The sequence below is a fragment of the Clarias gariepinus genome, chromosome 24, assembly GCF_024256425.1.
Source record: "Clarias gariepinus isolate MV-2021 ecotype Netherlands chromosome 24, CGAR_prim_01v2, whole genome shotgun sequence".
In the NCBI taxonomy this organism is placed as follows: domain Eukaryota; kingdom Metazoa; phylum Chordata; class Actinopteri; order Siluriformes; family Clariidae; genus Clarias; species Clarias gariepinus.
The window spans coordinates 2575903-2600255 of NC_071123.1; the positions used below are offsets into that span (position 1 = coordinate 2575903).

General features: G+C 37.2%; 1 protein-coding gene across 2 annotated transcripts in view; it reads left to right on the forward strand.

The window, feature by feature from the left end:
- The window catches only part of LOC128511888 (astrotactin-2-like), a 434725-nt gene that overhangs the window by 153782 nt on the left and 256590 nt on the right, over nt 1-24353 (forward strand). The window lies entirely within an intron of this gene.

A 24353-nucleotide genomic window follows, 5' to 3' on the forward strand; every position in this document is an offset into this window, starting at 1 on the left:
GCTTTAACTTAAATGGTCCTTGATTAATATAGACTTAGATGTCCTTGGAATCATCTTTACTTAAGAAACAAAGTTGTGTGGAACAACAAAGTCCACCAGTGTGTTTCCTCTCTCATCTCTTTTTTTCTCTCTCTTTCTCTCTCTTTGTATTGTGATTTATTCAGACAGCTGGACATGATATTTACAAATACAGTCATTAATCAGCCTTGATTTGTGTATTCGCTGCAGTCGATTAATTTGATTGCTAGAGCAATTTGTTTATCAGCAGTTCACGGGCAATGTCAACGATTCTGAGGCAAAAATACAGCGCGAAAAGGTCACCAAGAGAAAAAGATAAGAATGATACGTTACTTTAAACTATGAGTAATGTTTAAAGAATAAAAATAATTGGAAATGATGATGTTACAATTTTAATATACGGAGATGAGATGGAGATGCGGTGATACCTAAGACAGTGGCAGCTGTTAAGACTTTTCACTTGTTCCATCAGTTTTAGTGAATCCTTAAGTGCTGTCCATGTGGGCAGTGTGGCAAACCATTTGTGGATTCTGTCCTAGCATATATTTTGACATGATGACTAACTGACTCCATGTGGGCACACGTTTTAGCCAAGTATACCTAGAAAACAAGCGGACTAAGAGCTGAACCCTGAGGCACTTTTGAAAAATGGAGGCATGGAAGAATTTGCAGAGATGGCTTCAGATAAACTTTAACTCCAATGTTAAATTTATCTTTTTTAATGGTTAATATATCTTATGTTAGTATCTCAGCAACTGAAAAAGGTTGACTTTTGGAAACTTTCCAAGATTAAACTGCCCTGATTGAATAAAAATTGCTTGATTGTATAAAAAAAAAAAAAAAGATATTTTAATGAAATGCTGAAGCATGAAAATGTCACGGTGACATTCATGTTAAGATAGCATAAAATTGTCAGTCAGCTTCCTGTCTTATGTCAAGTCACATTTTGACCTATGGACATTTTACCAGATCCGATGATCACACAGTATTGCGTTTCCTCACCTGGCTAAATGACTTCACGTCTCTGAGTGTGCCTTCTAGGCCACATTTAATGAAAATTGAGAATGTGTCATTGTTGCCATCTTTACCATATTCCATTGTTCATTTTAAAGCCTGAAAGGGCACAAGGAAGATATTAAGCTTTGATTAGATTCGGGACTAATTGAAAGAACGGAAAACATCGGTAACAAAAAGACTGGTTTGAAATGTCACTGGTCCATTCGTTATACCACAGTACTTAATGATCTGATGATAAGGATGATTAAAGGACAAAATTAGAGGAGCAAAGCACTGATGGCTGAGTACCTGGAAGAAACCTACCCAGCACATAGAGAACATGCAATCTATACACACAATTTTGAAACGCCAATCCTGGAGGTGACACACACACACACACACACACGTTAGTAAACACATTTAATACAGGAGTCTCACTGTTGTTCTTGACCTGACTGATAATCTCTAATTCTGTGATTTTTTTTTTTAGCATTTAAAAACATAAACTGTCTACTTACAGACTTACAATATTGAGCAACGGTACTGTATGTATGCATAAGAAATCATTTAACAGACAGTTTATAAGCAATATTTTATGTTTTGTTACAACATAAAGTGTGACAATTCAGAAGAGCATGCTTAGCTAGAGATTCAACAATTCAACCCAATCTTTGAAAATTGTCATTTTCCTAGACTGCTGCTGTGTAATAATGATTTTGACCAAAAACTGTAACTTGTAATTTCTTACCTCTGACTAAGAATTACTCACTCACTTATCATCTATACCGCTTCATATCATATATTCATAAGAGTCAGCGTACACCCTGGATGGGGTGCCAATCTATTGCAGGGAACACACACACACACATACAGTACATTGTAGGCACTTTGGAACTTCAATTAGCTTAATCTGCATGACTATGGACTGTGGGAGAAAACTCACCAAGCACAGGAAGAACATGAAAACTACATGATTAATGGTTTTGCCCTTGACATTCTGGTTTCGCTTTGCCTTACATGTTTTTGACTTTGATTTAGACTCACGTTCCTGATTGTCTGATTTTGATAAATAAACCAATGCTGATCCGCAATCGCCTTTGTTAAGCTGCATCGTGACAAAATACTTCGCCTCTATCATGAATGCAGCAGAAGTAACCTCTCAGTGTTTGGAGGAGATAAGTGCCTGTGTGGAGCTTCTCACTCAATCTGTTTCTTCCTTTGTGACTACTGGAAAGACCCATATGGATATATTCAACACACTTATCTTCAAACCTGATAAATATTCTGGAGAGACAGCACAATGTAAGGGTTTTCTGCTACAATGCACTTTGTCCTTTACATTTTATGAAGGATTATCTGAACAACATACTGTAAGATAGCTCTTTTTCTGAGCCTGCTTACAGGTAAAGCGCTCCGTCTGGAACCAAGCACACTAAGTTCTACAGTTGTTTTATTGAACTATATCAATGAGTTTTTGATATAAAACTTTATAAAGTGATCTGGAGAGTGATCAAAAACTCTCCAGAGGGACAGAAAAGTGAAGAGGAGTTGATGGATTTAAAACAAGGCAAGGGTCGGGCTGCAGAATATGCTTTGGAATTCCGGACGTTAGCAGCAGAAAGTGGTTGGAATGAACGAGCATCAAAAGCACTTTTTTGCCAAGGTTTGAATTCAGATTTCCTCACTGAAATGGCTTGCCATGATTATCAAGTATCCCTTTACTCACCTGTCTTTATCCAGAACCATAAGCTGCATCAAAAGGCGGGACCCACATCACCAGAACCCACTTGATTAAGCCAAGCTAACTGCTGCTAAACGGGAAAGGTAAAAGAAGGAACATCTCCACTACTTGTGGAAATCAAGTGACACGCTGTTCTCGTTGCCAAAATCGTCTTTTCATTTCAAAATCGTATATGGGGGCAACCCACACACAAGTCAAGACCCCAGTGAGTTCTTCCCAGTTTATTCCCCATGAATCACTAAGCCTTGAGATGTTAGTGGATGTGTGGTAGATACTGTATGTGTTTCCAGCATAGCAAGTAAGTGGGGAAGAGGACACACAGACTGTTAGAAAACAAGCATTTTGCTGACCATCACAGACGGGAGACACCCCCGTATTAACCAGGAGATCCAGTCTGACTCCTCACACAAGACCTACAGAATGCTACATGCTGTAAGAAACCCAATGCCAAGTACTGTATATCGGACCTTAGAAAATCATTAGTAAAATCAATGATGTAACATGTCAGCTAGCGCTTCCTCGTCAGTGCAGAATTGCACTGTTATTCCATCTGTCCCGTCTGAAACCTGTACAGTAATTGCTTGTCCCTTGGCCACAGACAATCCACCCAACTCACCGCCTGAACCAATGCTCATCGATGGTCAACCAGTATACCAAATCAAGAACATTTTGAATTTAACAAGAAGGTAAAGTAAGCATGAGTACTTAATTGAGTGAGAGATATATGGAAATGAGGAAAATTTATGGATTCCTCCATGGCGTTCTTGATCCTGCCCTCTGTCAAGAATATTATGTAAGAACAACAATTCAGAACAACTTGTTTCCCACTCAGAGGACGTCCTAGAAAGAACTCGACATTAGGTAGCTCTTTGGCGGCATGGGATGGAATCTGTCACACATTTACTGTGTGCAAAAACAAGAAACTGCCATGCAGCCTGCAAAGTATTTCAGCTAACGCTTTGCACTCGTATTTATTTACCTTCATTACTTAGTTTTAGATCAATCAAGATATACGAAAATCGGTGTAATGAAATCAGTAACATACAGGACACGTGTGGATAACTCATGATAGTTAGCTGTCTAGATTGTTGCTTAAAAAATAACAATAATCTATTTTGAGCTCTGTAGCCCAAATGCATGAAGGGTGACACTGACAGAATTCCAAGCTTTCTACTTTCGCGGTGAGGAGCAGACCACCAGATTGTTCGCCATCATCTTTGACACTGATGATCCCTGCCGTCTTGTGGGTTTTTTCACTGTGTATTGTAAGTAAACTTGTAGGTAAATGGTATTTATTTGAATCCAGCAAGCTAGAAATGAACAAAAAGCACACGGAGCGCTTAAACGTTCACACTGCATGAGAGTCATGACGAGAAGCCGTTTGTTAATTCAGCACGCTGCACCTGTGTTCATTTGTAAATGACCCTCTAATTTGGCTTCACTCTCCCGTGGAAAGCACAGCAATTAGTGTTTGTTTCAGGTTTAAACACAATAGCAAGTTATTTTTCATCTGATGGCTTAGATTGGCTTGCCATGGTCAGAAAAAAATGTTCCGATCAGAAGTTTCAGGTGGATGTCAAATACAGGTCTGATTAAACAGGTGTCAGGGGCAAGAGTGAGTACACCAGCTAAGGTGAATTATACACCGATCAGCCATAACGTTACAGTATGCAAAGCATTATGCCCAGTATTGTGTAGTTTCCTCTTGTACCACCAGGGCAGCTCTGGCACCTCAGGGCATGGCTCCACAGGGACTCTGGGGGTTTGCTGTGGTGTCTGGCCCCAAGAGCTTTCTGTGCTTTCTGTGCTTTTGGATTTCCCTGTAGGGCCTCTGTGGTTCTGATATTTTTTTCTTTTCCTTTCGTTCATTAATTTTTTGAGGTTTAGTCTTCCTGAGATTTACCCTCTTGATTTCTTTATACAATTTTTTTTCCAACTTTTCTTTCTTTCTCTTTTTTTTTTTTTTAGGTATTTGATGTCTTTTTCATGGGTGCTCTAAAACGTTGGGTTCTGGGAAATTTGAAGGCTGAGTTGTGCCATGTGATGCACTGGGTGTTCTGTGGTCTTTCTATCATCACCAGTATTGTTTTTTTTTTTTACAATCTGTGCTGCATTGGCTTTTTCTGTGGGATCGAACCAGATAGGCTGGGCTTCGGTCTCATGGGCCGCATGAGTGAGACTTGGGTGCCCAGAAGCCTGTCACTACGTAGTTTACTGGTATATAATTGATCATAAGTGTTAATATGATACTGTTATGTGGTGTCTGTTATGGCTGATCTATGTGTGCATGTGTATTTCCCATACTTTCGTTATATAAAAGCTTAAATGCAGGCTGTAAAGATGCCGAGGTTTAACACTAATCATACAGGAGGCTCGCCGGCTAAATAAAGGCTTCATATAACTTAACTGTAATTTAATGTTAATTAATATTTAATTAACATATTGGAATGCTCTATGGAACACTATAGCCTAACATTTTATTACTAGTGTGAGTGTTTTTACACATATTATATACACTAATATACTAATATATGGACGCCATGTACAGTATACACCAGTGTAAAACCAAAACAGTCATGACGTCACCCTCTGTAGCCTGATTTTTCTTGATCTTTACTCAATCTTTCTTTCTTTCTTTCCTTTTTTCTTTTGTTTTTTTCGTGAGTTTTGTTTTTTTCTTTCTTTTTTGATGTTTACTTTCCTCTTTCTGGACATTTTTTTTTACTTACTCTTTTTTTCTTTCTTTTAGAATTTTAGTATTTTTTTCTTGAGGTTTACTCTTTCTTGATACAAATTTTTCACCTTTACTTTTTTTCTTTGTTTATTTCTTCTTTTTTGTCTTTCTTTCTTACTTTTGTTTGTTCATGATACAATTTTGTGTTTTTCAATGTTTTTCTTTCTTTCTTGATGTTTACTCAGTCTTTCTTTTTTATTCTTTAATTTCCTTCCAGGATTATTTAACTTTATGACCTTTTAAGAAGGAAAAAAGGTCCAAGTGGATGCTAAGCAATAAACTTGATTTTGATGTTTAAACCCTGTGATCAGATACTGGCTGCTTATTAATAAAAAGACAGTATGCTAAAATATTAGCTGTAGGTTGTGACCCTGCTTGGACTGCCTGATGAGGCCATGACTGGATTACTCTGACTGCTAATTGGTTTAAAGAAAACAAATTCTTTCGGGCACAGTTTTTTTTTTTTAGATCTGATTTCCATCACATTAAACACACACACACACACAAAAAAAAAAAAATCATGCATGTTAATGTGCATCAAGATGAATCAACAACACCCAAGCAAAATTAATGAGTGAGTTCTATATTATTATTATTATTATTATTATTATTATTATTAATAATAATAATAATAATAATAATAATAATAATAATAATGTTTTTGTTAGAACAATTTTATTTCTTTATATTTATCCATCTCTCTCTTTTTTCTTTCTTGATGTTTACTCACTTTTTATCCATCCATCCATCCATCCATCCATCCTTTTTTTCTTCATGGTTCATAATAAAACCATTACAGTCTATGTATTTTGGATTAGTTTATGTTAATGTTTTGTCTTTACAATAAACAGTTAAAATTATTGCCACACTTTTGTATGCACACAGACAGAAACATGCCCTACTGGGACATGCTGATGTCGTGTCAATTCTGCTCGGCTGCCGTAGGGTTTTTAGGCCATCACATTGTCATCTTAAACTGGGAATGACGTTATAGTGACTCTACAGCATTTAACACGTTAACGAACAATCCGCCGCCAGGAGCCTGAATATGAGATTCTGCTCAAATCTTACCTTTACAGTGCTGCTGGGGATTTTTTTGACATTGTCCTGCTGAGCATTGGGAGGGGGTCATCACTCTCATAATCATAATAATTAATCATAAAGTGTTTGTATTTACGTTTATGCGTGTGTAATTAATTAAATGATCCGTCAGTTCACTTCAGCGAACGTGCATGACGAGCTGTGTGATCATGGTCTCTAATAGAAGTGAATATGGGTGTGTTGTTTGTAATGCACTATATTTGGTTTGCTGTCTCCTTAGTAACCGGGTTACTAGAGGCCCTCCTCGAACCGTGAACAAGAGAAGCTTTTAATCATGATGATCAGTTTGAATCAGAATGTGCTTTCTGTGACAATCAGCTCTTATTGAACCAGACTGTTGTTTTAAGAGCTGTTATTTAAGAGGGATTTGTTCTCTAAAGAGCATTACCCTTTTGACAGTGATCAATACACACTAAGCCACTGGGCGTGAGGCGTGAGCTTTTACTTACTACATATTAAGAAAATACATTTTGATATAAATCTTTCTCTATGCTCACTATCTCATTTTTCTCATGTTTCTGCTAATGGGTGTGTTTTTCAGTGCATTCAGGTCATGATCTTATCTTTTTTTTTTTACTTGCTTCACAATCCATAATCCAAAGGTTTTCCTTTTTTTTCTTATGTTTTTGGATATATAATGGTTTGACCTTTCAGAGGATTTTGAATGCAAAATCTAGAAATGAATGTAATAAAACAGAGCATTTGTCCTTCCATGAGGTCTCATTCTGAGCTAATCTATACAAGCTTTGTATTTTAATTTACCTTTTTGTATTTATATTTATTGTTTTCCTGACCTCTACTGTAAGAGACTTCAATTTTATTTCTTTACAAAAAAAAAAAAAAAAAAAAAACCCTAGCAGAAATGACAAGTTCTATGATTCACAGTGCAGTTGGCATTTTGTGGGTCAAAAAAAAAAAAAATTCGATACAACTTTTGTTTGGGTCACTTTGTACCCGCTTAGTGTTTATAGTTTATTTAGCATATATTATCTTCTTTTCGTCCATTTTTATTATAAGCCGAATATAATTCTCACCTGTTGATACAGGTACGTGTATTTATTGATCCATCAGCTGCATGTACATGTACTTTGTACAATGACTAAAAAGTTGAATCTAATCTAATCTTAAAATGAACATTCCAGTGACCTAGATGGCTTTTTGGATGCAAAATATTAAGAAATGGGTAAAGATTTTTTTTTTTATCTTACATAACATCTTAGATTTTAAAGTTTAACTTTAAAAGCCTGGTTAATTTTGATCAGTGTGAATATTTTGAATCAGATACTTAAGCATGGCATTTAAAATATCACCTCCGTGTGCATGTACAGTAACATGTGCATGTAATCTCCAGTGGTGTCAAAAGTATTCACATTCATTACTTGGGTAGAAGTATAGATACTAGGGTTTAAAAAGACTTCTTTAGAAGTTAAAGTATTAACTCAAGCTTTTTACTCAAGTAAAAGTGTAAAAGTACTGGTTTTAAAACTACTAAAGTATAAAAGTAAAAGTAACAGAAGGGGGAAAAAGCATTAAGGATAAAAGCTTAGGCTGTCCCACGGGCCTATATACTGCACACCTCATAAAAAAAAGGAAAAATGTGGTGGTGTTTTTTTTTCTTTTTTCAACAGCCATAGTGATTTGGGAAAATGTATATGGCAATTGAAAAATAATGCATTTTAGTACAATGCAAATACATTAAAGAACCATATATGTGTATCACTGAGCATTAACATGTTTATACTTCTCATCCAACCACAATCAAATTCGCTCCATCCGGATGGCGCGATTTATCCGGATGTTTTTTTGTTTGTTTGTTTTTTGAATGACAAGCTGAAATAAAATAGGAGTAACAAGGATATTTTTAAAATGTAAGAAGTAGAAGTAAAAAGTCGGCTGAAAAATAATTACTTCAGTAAAGTATAGATACCCAAAATTTCTACTTAAGTAAGGTAACGAAGTATTTGTACTTCGTTACTTGACACCGCTGGTAATCTCATCCTCTGACCTACACTCGTCAGACATGTGTTTGACATACTGTAGTGTCAAGCTTGGCTTTCTTGTTCTCTTATTCCCTTTGTGTTTAGTGGTGACTTGCAAACCAACTATGGGAGGTGCATACTGCCTCCTGCTGTATTGGAGTGTGGAAAATATACTATTATACTACTGGAAAATAACAGAGAATATTAACAATGATGTGCACGGTATAAATCAATCTTCTCTAGCAAAAATATGTTTGTTATTATATATAATTGTTAGTGCTCTGGCCAAAAATAAATGAATAAAATAAAATGAATTCCTGCAACACTGGCCCTATTCCTCATCCTTCTGATTATGGGTGATGGTGCATAGTTGTTTGTAGAATAAAACTAATAAATTATAATGATTATGCTGAGTTTGGGAATCCAGGTTAACCGTGTTCCCTGTGTTCCTTTGTTTTAACAGGTGGTAGATAAATTCCAATAAAAGAAAAGCTTTTTTTTTTTTTTTTTTTGTATTATTATCGTCCTGATTGCCTTCTGTCAGCCCACTCAGAATTGCTTTTTTGTCTGAATGCTTTCTTAGAGGAAGATTGTTTCAGGGTAAAAAGCTTAAGGTCAAGGGCCTGCAGTTCAATTCTCTGTCTCTCCCACTCACAATCAAACAGGAGTAGACAGAAAATCAGAGCTATAAAAGCCCTTTATCGGGTACCTGATTCTCTCTTGGCGACTACCTACAATTATTTATTTTCTATTATACATCTTTCTGTTGCGCAGTCTAGCCGGGCAGAACCTGACTCATGAGGTTGTGTAAGAGCAGACGTGATGGTGGAACCGCTGCAAATCATATGCTCGCTTGTAATTCATTATCATACCATTGATTTTACAGTAACAGATCGTACACGATTTTTTTTAATGTCAGATGAATCATGTGATCTGATTAAAAATGTATATTAATAGCGATATGGTCAGTTATGTATTTTTTAAGGACACATTTACTGTACAGTAGTTTAATGGTTATGAAAGTAGTCTCCGTTGTCTGCACTTTGTTCTAATCAGAGTGGTAATGTTACATCTTCTGATAGAAAGAAGTGAACATTTTGCGGTTTCTTGGTAACACGACAAGATGTGTTTCTTTTGTCTGATTGATTTCGTGAGAGAGAATCAAGATAGATAGTTTGTAGCTGCTATGATGTAACTAAAAGGAAAATTAAGGGAAGGAACCGCAGGCAACCCACCAAGCAACATGCAAACTCCACAAGCACAGAGTCGAAGCAGGTATTGAACCCGCAACCCTCATCACTAATAACTACACCACCGTGCTGCCTCAAATCATACAGGTACACTAACATTACTGAACTGCACATCTGCTGACACTTGAGTAGTCTACACTTTTACAGCAGAGTCCAAGGCTGAGCATCAAACAATGACAAATTATAAAAACTTCCCAAAAAAAAAAAAAGAGAGGAAAGGATGAGGAAAAGAAAATGTCAGTAATATTTTTGAATTAAATAATTTCATGTTCATGTTAAAAAAAAACTAACATATGCAATGGAAATCTCACACTCAGGTAATCAACAAAATTATCAATGCTTATTATTATTATTATTATTATTATTATTATTAAAATGGTGTAAATGTAATGCTTTCCGCGGATGTCATTACTATCCGGAAGTCGCAGAAAAAGTTTATCTGTTTAATGTCAAATTCAGAACACTGATTTTATTCAGTATATTTTCATGATGTAAATTATTTAATGTAATTAATAACGATTTTGAGAATTTGTTTGTTATTGGCAGAATAATTTATGGTAAAAGAAATAATATAGTTTAATTCACTGATACTAAGCCTGTCCATGCTCTGAGGCTTTGTTTTGTTATCATACATTATTAATAGCTGATTATTGATTATTAATGTAGTCAACTACTTGTGTTGCAAAAGTTGCAATCTTCGATCTCGCTTTTAAAATTTTGCACTTTATGAAAATAATCAAGATCCTAAAGATACAATTGATAATTACAGTATTTATTGTTTTAGACTGAGTATTTCACGTGCCCTACTTGAGAAACTCGGACGATTACTGTGTAATTCTGTTCTTTACACTTCCTGTAGTCTTTTCATTACTGTCCTGTCACCGTGTCATGAACCGCACATGTCACCTGGTATTCTATATAAACCTAGATGTCAGACTCCAGTCCTGTGGGTCAGGGAAGCTGTACTGTACAAGTGTTCCTACTTCTAAAGCACACAAAGAATGTACTGTCGGTGAATCTAGAAGGTCGACACACAGATTTCTAATTTAGAATAAATTCTAAGAGATTTCTTCCATTCAAACAGCAAGCATTTTAAATCCACTTGTGGAATGTTAAGTTAATTTTTTTTTCTCCAGCACGTTTTAAAGTCTTTTACTCAACACTATGGTTAGATTCTCATTTTCTATAACAGCACGACTTGGAGATTAGTTCCAACAGGTTTATACTAATGCGCTTATTCTAATACGGTTTTGTTTAGTAACAGCTCATACACAGGGACACGTATGGTAGTCACTTGTGATCTTTAATAAAGAAAAACATAGACTTGTTGTAATATGGTGAAGTCTTTTGCTAATAAATAGTATGTTATGTTTGTTGAGACAGTCACCGGTCATGGGAAAGTCTTTTCATGTTTTCTCTGAAACATGACGAGCTGCAGTTGTCCTATTAACCTCGATACAGAGGAAAAGCTGGACTAGTGAAGGAAAGACTGTTTATTATTTTATAATGGAATTAATGAAAGGAAGTTGCATGGATGTTCCAGATCATTAAATCTAACTATAAACTGATGAAAAAGGGTCAAAGCAGCATATTGCAGTTTACTATTATGTAATATCTTTATGTAATTGCATTACATCACTTACTGAAAACTGAAAGCGTTAACATTGGAGAATCCTTTTATTAATATGTTAAGATTACTCACAGTTTGGCGGGACAGCGGGGTAGTGCTTTGGCCTTACATCTCCAGGGTTAAGGGTTCGATTACGTCCTCGACTCTGGAGTTTACACATTCTCCCTGTGCTTAGAGTTTCCTCCAGATACCCCGGATTCCTCCCACAGTCTCCAGACGTGCGCCAACAATTTGTCCTCTGATATGTCACCCATAATGATGTGTGCACTGCAATATTTTAAACATAACTGCTAATTAAACCTTCACTAGTGGAATGTGCAATCAATAAAGATTGGCCACCAGGCTGGTCAAATTTAGCCATGAAACGTCCAACACTAAATTGGCCAGTGCTCCAGTTTCATTGTCCGACCCCTGTAACTTAACAGTGTGCTCACTGAATACTTTCCAGTATCAAATCTTAACTTCTTGATTTTTTTTTGTCCCCCTTTTTTTTACCAGAAAGTATTTGAGGGATGTGCAGTTAAGGAGTCAGGAGGGGCATTAAGTTGCGAAATTGCCTCATTGTGCACTACACCTTCCAGCCATTTTGCTCCCAGGGGTTTCCAAGTTAATAGAAGAAAAACTTTTAGGAAATAACAGATTTATTTTAAGCGAGTCAAAAGTGCCGTCTCGAATCCGTTCAGAATGAAGTGCAGCAATTATCCATTTCTCCTGCGAAAGTTCGTTGCGCTTACAGAACAGCGAGTGAACTTTTATCTTTAATTTCTTAAACGCCGCTTTTAGTCAGATTTCCTCTGAGCTGCTCAAACAGAGAGAGTCGAAACCATCCACTGTGTATGCCTAATGCATATTGTCTGCTGAGGGTGGATTTTATTGCAAGTGCCAGGGTTTATTGAGAGCAAACACGAGCCACCCAACACACAATGCAGAGATGGACAAACAAATACGTAAGCAAGCCTCTGACAGGTGGAGGAGAGATAAATACTGCATAGGGAAGGACCAAAACAAACACTGGCTCACTGGATATCTTTCTAAAAAACACAAAGCCCTGACTATAAATATCCCTTAACTTTCAGCATTATATACTGGCATGATATGAGAAAATATATTTTGTAATTTGCACTTAATTATTCATCCATCTACAGTGGGAACCTCTGTTGTCCAACTAGGGACCATGAAGGCCACTTGTGACCGTTGTATTTTTAAGAGCATGATAGGACCACCGGTCAACATCTACACATGCATTCACACACTACTCTGCTTGTCTTTGGACTGTGGGAGGGAACCGGAGTACCCAGAGGAAACCCACCAAGCACAGGGAGAACATGTAAACCCCATCCACTAACCACTAAGCCAAGCTGAAAAAAATGTGTATTTATCAAATTTATACTCTTCACAGGCCATGTCCTTGTCAGGTTCATAATGCATTCGTCATGTTTTCATTAATTTCCTATCATGCACGTTATCTCATGCTCACTGACTTGTTAACATGTCCACGCACCACACTCAGTACACTCAAACCATTGTCATTGTGTCAAAGTTACGCATATAACACATCAAAGTAATGATGTAAGGAGTTGGATCCAGTATTCATATTAATACTGTCTGTGAACATGGCATATATGCATAATATAAAGTCAATGTGGTCTTCTACAACGTGCCGTGGACCTACTGGACCATGGTCTTAGCACGAGCCTGAAGAGGTCATTGTGAAAACTCTAAAACAATACAGAGACATTCCACTGACAACTACGTTAAAACAGAATCCAGTCTTTCCCGTCTGCTTGTAGCACATCAGTGAAGAGGTGGTAGTTACTGTATACAATAGATTGTTCAATGTCTATGTGAAAATTTTCTTGCTTTTTTGAACCTAAACCAGCTCCTCGTCAAGGGAGACAACATTATATTCTGACCGGATTCTACTGCATTCTTATCAAGTTCCACAAGTTCTTACTGTGTTTCCAAAATGTTTGCGGCTGTAGTTTACTGACTAACCAATTGACCTATTGACCTTAATTACTTATTTACTGAATGAATAGCAGATTGACATCATTACTGACTTCTTAATTACTTACTGACAGACTGACTTGTCGAATCACTGACCGATGGCGTATGTAATTACTTATTTATTGACAGACTGAACTTCTTACATTATCACTGCTGGGTCTAATCACTGACTTACTGAGTAAATGACTTGCTGACTGACTTGACTAATAACTGACTGACTAACTGACTTGATTCCTGACGGACCTACTGACTTATTTATTTAATTAATTACTTTCTTGCTTACTTAATTACTGACTGACTGATTGCTGACTTGCCTACCTACCTAAACCTTTACTTACGTACTTATACAGTACTGTAGAGGCAGATTTTTGCCCACTTACAAAGATATGAATAATTTTTATTATAAGCTTATTGTAAAGAATAGAGACAGGATATCAAACAAACATCCAGGAAAAGCATACAATACAAAGGTTATAAATCGATTTGCATTTCAATAAGTAAAATAAGTATTTAAAGCCATTCCAACCAACAATAATTCTGGCTCCCACAGACTGATTATGTGCTCATGTGATACACAGATTCATTTAAAAAAGTGCTCCTTGTTATGTACCATGATTAAAAAATATAGTCCCTCAATTTCTTTGTAAGTGGGCAAATTTGCAAAATCTACAGGGCACATGCTTCATTACTGAATGACTGACTTGCCGTGCTTGTTTAGTGGGTTTCCTCGGGGTACTCTGGTTTCCTTCCACAGTCCAAAGACATGCAGATCAGGCTAATTGCTATTCCCAAGTTCCAGTAGTGTGTGAGTGTGTGTGGGTGTGGATTGGCACCTTGTCCAAGGTGTAGCCTCTGCCTCGTGCCTGGGAAATTGCCTGAGATAGGACCCCTGTGATGCTCTATACAGGATTAAACGGTGTAGACGATGAGTGAGGGAGTGAGTGAGCATATTGTAAGTATATCAACTTGTTTTTTTTTTTTTTACATTTTGTAAAGTCTGTTAGTGTCGAGATCTGTTGTTTCTTATTTTTCCTTGGAAATGGTAAATTTTGTGCTTAGAGCTGCTGTATAAATGGCAAAATCTACCCCTAAATATGCTCTATATATCTCTTTATATCACTTAATCATGTGTGTCTAGAACTTGCCTAGCACTCTGTTAGGCTAATGAGTGAGCCATCCATTTTCAATTTGCATTATCTAGAAAAATTGAAAAAAAAAAAAAAAAAAAAAAAGGAAATTGACCTCAGCCTCTGTCTCAGCAGGACTTTATATCCTTATAGAACAATTAGGATAATGTCCATTCCAGCATCTAGCATGTTTCTGAGTGTAAGGGCAAGCGATTTATCTGACCCAGATAAGTAAGAAAGAAAAAACCAGGAGCCCTGCCACATCATACCCGCTCATTCAACGTGCAATCAGGAGGAGAAATCATTCTAATTCATGGCTCATTCCTTTAACTGAATTATCTGTAGCAGTGATGAATTGCACCATCATAATAATTTCATTTGCATAATGTCTTTTCTGGTTCATTTCCTTTCTTACATGTGTTAGTAATTACTGGAGAACCAGACCTGATCATGTTTCGACCTAAAACTCGGTTGCATTTTTGAAAACCAGTTGTTGGAAATACCAGCATTGATTTATTACTTTGTGAATATAGATGACAAGTTTTCCTTCACTGATACTGTACGTTCATACATCATACATGGGGCATGACGGCGGTTTTAAATGTGAGGAGAAAACCTGAACATGCTTGTGCCTCTAATAAGCCGACCGTATGGTAAGAAGGCAGTCCATACAAAGTCGAGCAACTTTACGAGCAATTATAAAGATGCTGCTCATTGATGAATCTCCATCAGATAAAAAGTTGAAGAAGATGTCAGTGGTAATTACTGTATCTCGGTCAAAACGAGCATGTAATCTAGATCGAAGTTGATGACTAAAATTAAATTAGGTGTTGGATTGGTGTAAAAATGTAAATTTCAGTACTGTCCAAAAGGCTTCACCCGCCCCGCCTCATTTCGTCATGTTTTATCTCCGAAGAGCCAGACGTTCTTGTGTTCGAGGAAAAGTTCTACAGGCTTCCTAAAAGAGTTTTTTGACTCTTATTTTTGTCTAGTCCAGTCCAGTTTTCAGTCCAGTCCCTGTACCTGAGCAGTGTCAAAGGAAATTGTTTTTTGTTTGTTAAGCCACACTGTGACGTCTACACCGTCTATACAGCTAACTTAAGACATGACCCAGTGAGAAACAGGTGCAGACGAGGCCAGATGATCACGCCGGTGATTAGTATACTGCTAATGCTGAGTGCCGAGCTGAATTACATGCTCGTTTTGACCAAGCTACAGTAATTACATTGGATGTAGGGGAGCTACCCCTACACCCCTGGATATGTTTGTGCGTGGTGGCTCTAGGAGTGGTGACTCCTAGTGTGCTTTGATACAGCACTCTGTGAACAGCCAGCCTACTGAACCAGACTGAGAGACCATTTAAAGGCTCAGGACACATTTGCGGGTGTTTTGAGTTAATTAGATGATAAGCGTGTGACACAAAGAACTATTTTATACATCCAAATTCACCCGCTTATCCTAAATCGAGTCGCGGAGGTAGCAGTTCCAACAGGGAACAGAAAAACTTCCATTTCCCCGGCCACCTCAGCTAACTCTGACTGTGGGATCCCAAGGTGTTCCCAGGCCACCGTGGAGATATAATCTCTCCGACTACTGCCCCTTGGTCTAACTTCTCCCAACTGCCAAGGAGGCATCCTGGTGACATCCTTACTACTGTAGATGCTTGAACCAACTCTGCTGACTCCTTTCCATGCAAAATAGATTCTAGTAGAATAATAGAGTCATTGTGTTTCTCACAAATGACTGAGCTTCTCATTCTACAGTATCTCTAAGAAAAAAGCCAGCTACCCTTTTAAGAAAACTTATTTCAGGCTATTTGTTACTTCGGTCATGACCAACGCTTATGATTATGGGTGAGTGTAGGATATACGAAGAACTTTTTAACAATATTGTAATTTTTTGAGATATTGTATTTGGGGTTATCATTAGCTGTAATCCACAATCATCAAAATCAAAAAAAATATTGCAAGTTTTTTTTTATTTTTTTTTTTTATAGATTTTCTCTAATTTAGTCATGATACCACTCAGTCGGGAGGGCCGAAGACTATAATACGTTTCCTCGAAAGCACGTGATGCCAGCCGACCGCATCTTTTTGAACTGCTCGCTCACGCACCATTGGGGGCGGAGTAACACATAGCGCTATCTGCTTCTTCTGCTTGTGCAAGCTCATAGACGTCGCTGATTGACTGTAGAGTCGTAAGTCATGTGGGATCACTAAGTACCTCTCATCCCTCCCCGCTGAGAGAGCTCGGCCAATCAGCTCTCTCTAGTCCTCCAGCTGCGAGAGGTTACAGGTTCACCCGGGAATCAAACTCGCGATCTCCGGATGATAGGGAGAACACTTTACCTTTGATTTTGATATCAAACTGACATATCGCGTACTTGCTTAATATTTATTCTCACCTACCTTAATCCTTTATAGCAGATTAGGTTTATTAACAAATGTCTGGTGACATAACAATGATTTCAGACATTTTTATGTAAGACTGGAACAATACAGTACATAAGTACAGTACATAATGTTTTAGTGAGTTGTCATAACCAGGTTGTCCTATGAACACAAGCCAGAAACAGTTTTATATAGTTTGCATCATATTTATGTATTTATTTATTTATTTATTTTATTTTATCTTCATTAATTCTTACATTAATATAAGTAGAAGCATTAAAAACAAACAAACAAAAAATAAAATGGAGAAACATTTCGTTCTGGATTCTCTCTCTCTCACTTTTAAAGCAGAACTGTTGAAGAAGACTTTGACTTTTAGTTTCAGCTGTTTTCAAACGTCACCTTTGCTGAGACCTGTTTATTCCATGCATATCTAGCCATAGGAGATCTCCATGGCTGTGCCCAATGCCTCGAGGCCACGCTGAGAGTCCATTAGCTGCTGTCCCACAGGCTCCAGACGGGCAAGATCGATGGGCTCGGCCTGTCACTTTTCATTTGGCCGATTTTTCCAGATGCAAAAAGCTTTCTTGCTTCATTACCCAGCGAGAGACGGGAGACGGTGAGGAGACGAACAGGGCACTGGGAGACGTTGAACCGCCCACACCCTCTCCGACTCGGCATACTGATGCTCCGTCTCCTCGTATAATGACGACTTAAAGGTTAAAAAAAATGATCTGTCATTTCTTATGTCCTTCATATAACCTCTAAAGTGTTAACAATCTCAAAAAGTCTATTGAGACAGAAACTGATGTTTTACGAAAGCTAGCCAAGCCGATGATTAGCTTTTCCATCAGTTCAAAGGAAAAAGATAAACACGTGTCATTTATATATTTTTTTAAACATATTTTCAAAATATTATGCAAAGTTAATGATATTATAAAGGCACTGCCTTGGATTAAATATTTTTATATGTAATACAGCAGTAACAACAGCTTTACAGAGGATTCGCTGGCTTTATACAGCAATAATTACATACTCGTAAATAATACTATATAACTGTAGTGTTATAACACTTTTCTATTAAGGTCATATTTATATTCGGTCATCATGCACTATAGTTTGCACATTTCTAAAATTGTTTATGATCATGAATTACATGTTATAGCAGCAAATATCATGCATTATAATAACATTACATGTTACCACACATGGTATTTTTGGCAGTAATTTTTGGATATATTAATTATCTGTAGATATACTGATATTTATAGACGATGAACTGTTATAAATTATTGATATTTTTTTACAAGGATATATTTTAAAAAATAAATTAAAATGAAATGTAGATTTAATTGAAGAAATGCAAATACATATACATTCATATACAGTCAATATAAAAATATGAAATAACATAAAACTTTAAAAAATATTTTTTTTTATTAATTTCAATTCAATTTTCTTTGTATAGCGCTTTTAACAATTGTCAATGTCGCAAAGCAGCTTTACACAATCAAAAGAATTATTTAAGTTTGTATGAAATGTGAGTGTGTATGAATCAAAATGGTCAGATAGTCCTGGATGAGCAAGCCGAGGGCGACAGTGGCAAGGAAAAACTCCCTGAGATAGTAATAGGAAGAAACCTTAAGAGGAACCAGACTCAACAGGGAACTCATCCAACAGCGAGCAGGAATTGATCTGCATTCATGCTGTGTTAGGTGTGTTAGCCAGTTCGGCTATAACAGTTAATGTTAATTGATGTTAATATGGAGTCCAGGAAGTTTTTGGAGACTCAGGTAGACTTGTATGGAATTTCAGTCCTGAACTATTGAGCAACTACAGCCCAGTCAAGTCCTCAGAGAAACAGCTGTCAACACCAGTCAAGGCCAGAACCGTGTTCATGGTAGAGTAAAACCATCCCCAGGTAAAAGGGAGAGCCAGAAGGAAACAGATTCATGAGGGCTCCCTGAGATGTAAAGCAAACAATCACCTCACCGTCAACAAACCTGAGTGATCAATGAGGGTAAGGAAGACAGCATCTAAACATACCAGTTCACCATAATACTCTACGTCCATGAGTCCCCCAGATCTGCTCCTTTACCTAAGACAAATCTAATTATAAAAATGCTTAATTAAATAAATAGGTTTTTAACCTAGACATAAATACTGAGACTGTGTTTAAATCCCGAACACTATTTGGAAGACTATTCCATAACTTTGGGGTTTTGTAAGAAAAAGCTCTGCCCCCAGCTGTATTTTTCATAATATGGGGTACTGACAAGCAGCCTGCATCCTTTGATCGAAGTAGGCGTGGCAGTTCATAAGACACTAGCAGTTCGCTTAGATACTGCGGCGCGAGACCATTTAATGCTTTATATGTCAAGAGTAGTATTTTAAAATCAATGTGAAATTTCACAGGGAGCCAATGAAGTGAAGATAAGGTAGGTGTGATGTGCTCGTATCTTATGGTTCTAGTGAGGACTCTTGCTGCTGCATTCTGGACTAGCTGAAGCTTGTTTATGCACCTAGTTAAACAACCAGAGAGTAAGGCATTACAATAGTCCAACCTAGAGGTTTTTCTGCATCGTTTAGCGACAATATATTTCTTATCTTGAAAGAAATATTGAAAGAAGTTGAAAGAATGCTATCCTGGTAATATTATCTACATGAGCTTCAAATGAAAGGCTGGAATCTATAATCACACCGAGGTCTTTTACTGTTGCACTTGAATAAACAGAAAGGCCATCTAAAGTTACAGTGTGATCTATAAATCTTACTTCTAGCTTTATGCGGTTCTATGACTAGAACTTCTGTCTTATCAGGATTAAGCAGAAGGAAGTTAATTAGCATTCAATCTCTTATGTCCTGCACACATTGCTCAACTTTAGTAAGCTGGTTTTTCTCATCTGGTTTTTCTGACACATATAACTGTGTGTCATCAGCATAACAATGAAAACTATTACCATGCTTATGGGTTATGTTGCCCAAAGAAGGCATGTAAAGGGGAAAAAGAAGTGGGCCTAAAACTGAACCCTGTGGAACACCAAACTCCACTAGAGAACATGCAGAATAATCACCGTTTAAGTCCGCATACTGATAACAATCAGTTAAGTAGGATTTGAGCCAGGGGAGGGCTGTTTCTCTTAATTCCTACCTAATTTTCTAATCTGTGAAGAAGAATACTATGATCAATGGTGTCAAAAGCTGCACTGAGGTCGAGTAATACAGGCATGGTTACACAACCCTGATCAGAGGTTTATAGGAGGTCATTACTACTTTAACGAGTGCTGTGATAAGGCCTAAATCCTGACTAATACAGTTCATGTATGCTATTTCTATGTAGAAAATTTTTAGATGTGTTACAGAAGTGTCTTTACTGTAAAAGTAAACTGTTAAAGCTATATATATCAGTGATGATGTACTTTGATTTTTTGATACTTATTGATATAATTGTGATATCTATAACAGTACACAGTGCCTACATTTTTACATTAGCAGTTGAAACTTAACACCAAATATATCACACTTTCCTTTTTCTAGTCTTGTTTAGTGTGTCAGTGATGTCATTTTATTAACAGTTAACCTGGTAATTATGCCTCACTGTCAGAGACGCGTTTTACCCTGTGCACTTTGTTGCTTTCATTATTTATTCATTTATTTATTTATGCCTTACTCTTATTAGTACTTACTCCATGTACTTAGTTCCTTCCAAACAAAAGTGCAGCACGTTTCTCTCATTCGGTTTGCGATGGCTCGGACGTATCGCCATGTGAAATCACATACATCCTTCTGCCCTCGCTATTAAAAAGTCAGGCTATGAATTATAGATCTCACCAGCTGTAACACTACCTTAAGGGACTGTTGCTATACAGAGGTTTTGGCGAAGTCTAAAAACACTGAAATAGAGGACTATTCGTGTGGCGACTACGTGAAATGCAATATGTGGTGTCGCAGTCAGAGGCCGGTCCAATTACATTATGATTAGACCTAGGTGTCGTGGCAGAAGCTGTGCTGCAATATCAACAACAAAACAGAAAAAAACCTGGTAGATTCGTATTGATTTAGTTTTTTGTAGTGAAATGTCCAATATGACAAAATCATATATAACCTTTGTAATAAGTAATAATAAGTAACAATCATAATATTCATACGTTTATATCATTATACAGCATCTACTGTGGTTCTGACATGAATATAAGAGTAAATGCATAACAATAATTTATAAATGTTGTGCTATAGCACTAATAAACATTATAGTGATGATGATGATGATGATGATGATGTTATTGGAAGTACAGGTCTAGTTATATGTTTAATGGGATCAGAGCGTAGAGCGTCACACTGTGTGTGTGTGTGTGTGTGTGTGTGTGTGTGTGTGTGTGTGTGTGTGTGTGTGTGAGCGTAACTGTGCAGATCTGTGCCTTTTCAATTACATTACACCATTAGACACTGTGCTAAACTCCCAGAGGGCCGTGAGAGTGCGAGAACCTGAAAAGTGTTAATTTAGCATAAGAACCTTGTTCTTTCTCTCTCTCTCTCTCTTTCTTCATTATCACACAATCTCTGTCTCTCTCTTCCTTTGTCTTTCCCTCGCTCCTTCTCTGTTTCAGTGTCTCTCATCCATCTTATCTAACACAATCTCTTGTTCTCTCTCTCTCTCACTTTCTTTTCTATTATCTCATGATGTCTCTCTCTCTCTTCTTCTCTGTTTCAGTGTCTCTCATCCGTCTTCTCTAACAGTATCTCTCTTTTTTTCCCCACTTTTTTTCTCTATTCTCTTACTGCTTTATGTGTTTCTCTTACTTTTTATCTCTCCCTCTTTCTTTCTCTACCTGTCTTTTTTCTTTCTTTCTGTTTTGCAATCCCAGCCTACTTGTCTTGTTCCCTCTACCTGTATACCGCCCCCCCCTCTCTCTCTCTCTCTCTCTCGCCCTTCCTCTCCTTTTTATTCTCACTTCTTTATTCCATATTTCTCCTTATTGTTCTTTCTTTAAAGTTCTCGGTCTCACTCCGGCTTTCCCTTTGTCCTGTTTCACTCTCTCACCTCCTCTCGTTTTTTCTCCCGTTTTCTTTTCTTTTTGCTCTTGTACTTCTTTTCATGTACAGCAGCTTCCCTTCACATTCTTTATCTTTATATTCTTCTTCAACACATTCATTTCAAAGTGGACTGAATGTATTGTTTATTGTCTTAAAGACATTTAAATAAAGGATTGCGCTTAAAAAAAATATATTTTAAGACGTGTTTAAAGAGTGAATTTAATGTGGATTAAGCCTTACGGAAAGGCCCAAACACTAATCCTGTCCCTAACCTTCATGCTGACTTTAACCAACTGTAATTTTTCTTTTCAATCAAGTCTTGAGGATTGTTACAAATTTGCATAAGTCCATGTTTCTTTCTTATCGCTTCCTCTCCTACGCTCTCCCTCTCTCCGGAGCAGAAGCCTCTAAAATCCTAACAACAGTTTGCCTGAAGAAATAAATAAAGGCAAACAGAACGAGAGCGTTATTAGACACTGGTGAGGTCAGGTGTTAAAAGCGCAGACGCCACACTGAGCCTCGGGGACGGCTGTTTTAAGAGCAGTACTAGATCTCACTGCTTTTATTTACTCTCCTCCCCCTCGAGTCGCACGCTGTTTAAAGATGTACGAGCCGGAGAATGGATCGTCGGCTGTTAAGGAGACGAAGAAAGAAAGACGGCGATGACTGGCCAGCATAGAGACTGGATATAGAAGCAAATCTGTCCCTATCTTTGCCAGATCCTGATTGCAATTTAACAGGAGTCTAAATGAGAAACGAGTCCAATAATGCGCACCGATGTTTAGACTTCATACAGGTCGAGTGTGTGAGATGAAGCTACAAAGAGTGTTGTGTTCATGCAGCTTTTATTGAAAAGATCACTGAATGTGCTGTCATCCATACATTCTCCAACAACATTATTAAGAGCAAATGATAGATTTTTGGATTATTGGCTGAACTGAATCAGTTGCAAATTGGAAAAGGACAAGATTTAGGATTTGTATGATATGAATTATTTGTGTTACAGATGTCAGTTTATCATTGTGTTAATATATTATACAGTATATAATACATTGTATAAAGGTCATACAGTAAACCCCCATGAAATAGATACCGCCTTCTGATATACAGTAGCACATGATACTATTGTATAAACGGTTTAAATGAACAAGTTGACGAGAGTCTGGACATAATGGTAATAAATGTTGGCAATCGGAGGGAAGCAGACGGCAACTTGTGCTCTAAGATGAGAAATCACAACTTCTTCCTCCAATACAAGCAGCCTGATAAAACCTCTTATAGGTGATATAAGCAGTCTGGCAGCTCAGTGGTTAAGGGGTTAGACTATATACTGGAAGGTCACAGGTTCAAACCCCTGCACCATAAAGTTTCCACTCTTGCACCCTTGAGCAAGGCCCTTAACCCTCAGATGTACAAGAAGATAAAAGATTTAACTCGCTCTGGATAAGTGTGTCTGCCAAGTGCTGTAAATGTTTAACCTTAACCAAACTTTTTCCTTTTTTTTAATATTGTGGAAGATTACCAGAAAGTTTTTTTATTATTTATAATATTTCTCATGATCTAGGGCAAAGTAAGTACAACAAAACACGCCACTTTTTCTATTTTCGCTCCAACACATTATCCACTGTGACAAAACTGTGGCAGGTGTAAGTATACCTTTATGAACAACTATCCCTTAATTCACACTAATTGGACAAACTTTTGATATGTGTGCTTTTTTTAAACACTTTTGTGACTCAAGGAAATAAGGTGCAAAATAGATTCCACCGGTTTCTTTTCACCAGCTTTTTTTTTTTGAAAGCCCAAAATGGATGTATACTCAGCAAAAAAAAAGAAACGTCCCTTTTTCAGGACTGTGTATTTCAACAATAATGTTGTAAAAATCCAAATAACTTTACAGATCTTCATTGTAAAGGGTTTAAACAATGTTTTCCATGCATGTTCAATTAACCATAATCAATTAATTAACATGCACCTGTGGAATGGTCGTTAAGACCTTAACAGCTTACAGAAAGTAGGCATTTAAGGTCACAGTTCTAAAAACGCAGGACACTAAAGAGGCTTGTCTACCGACTGTGAAAAACACCCAAAGAAAGATGCCCAGGGTCCCTGCTCATCTGCGTGAACGTGCATTAGGCATGCTGCAGGAAGGCATGAGGTCCGCTGATGTGGCTAGGGCGAAAAATCGCCATGTCCGCACCGTGAGACGCCTAAGACGGCGCTACAGGGAGACAGAAAGGACGGCTGATCATCCTCGCAGTGGAAATGTAAATATTTACACATAAAGTTTACTGAAAGTAAAAACAGTTGAAAGTCAGAGGATGGTTATTTTTTTGCTGAGTATAT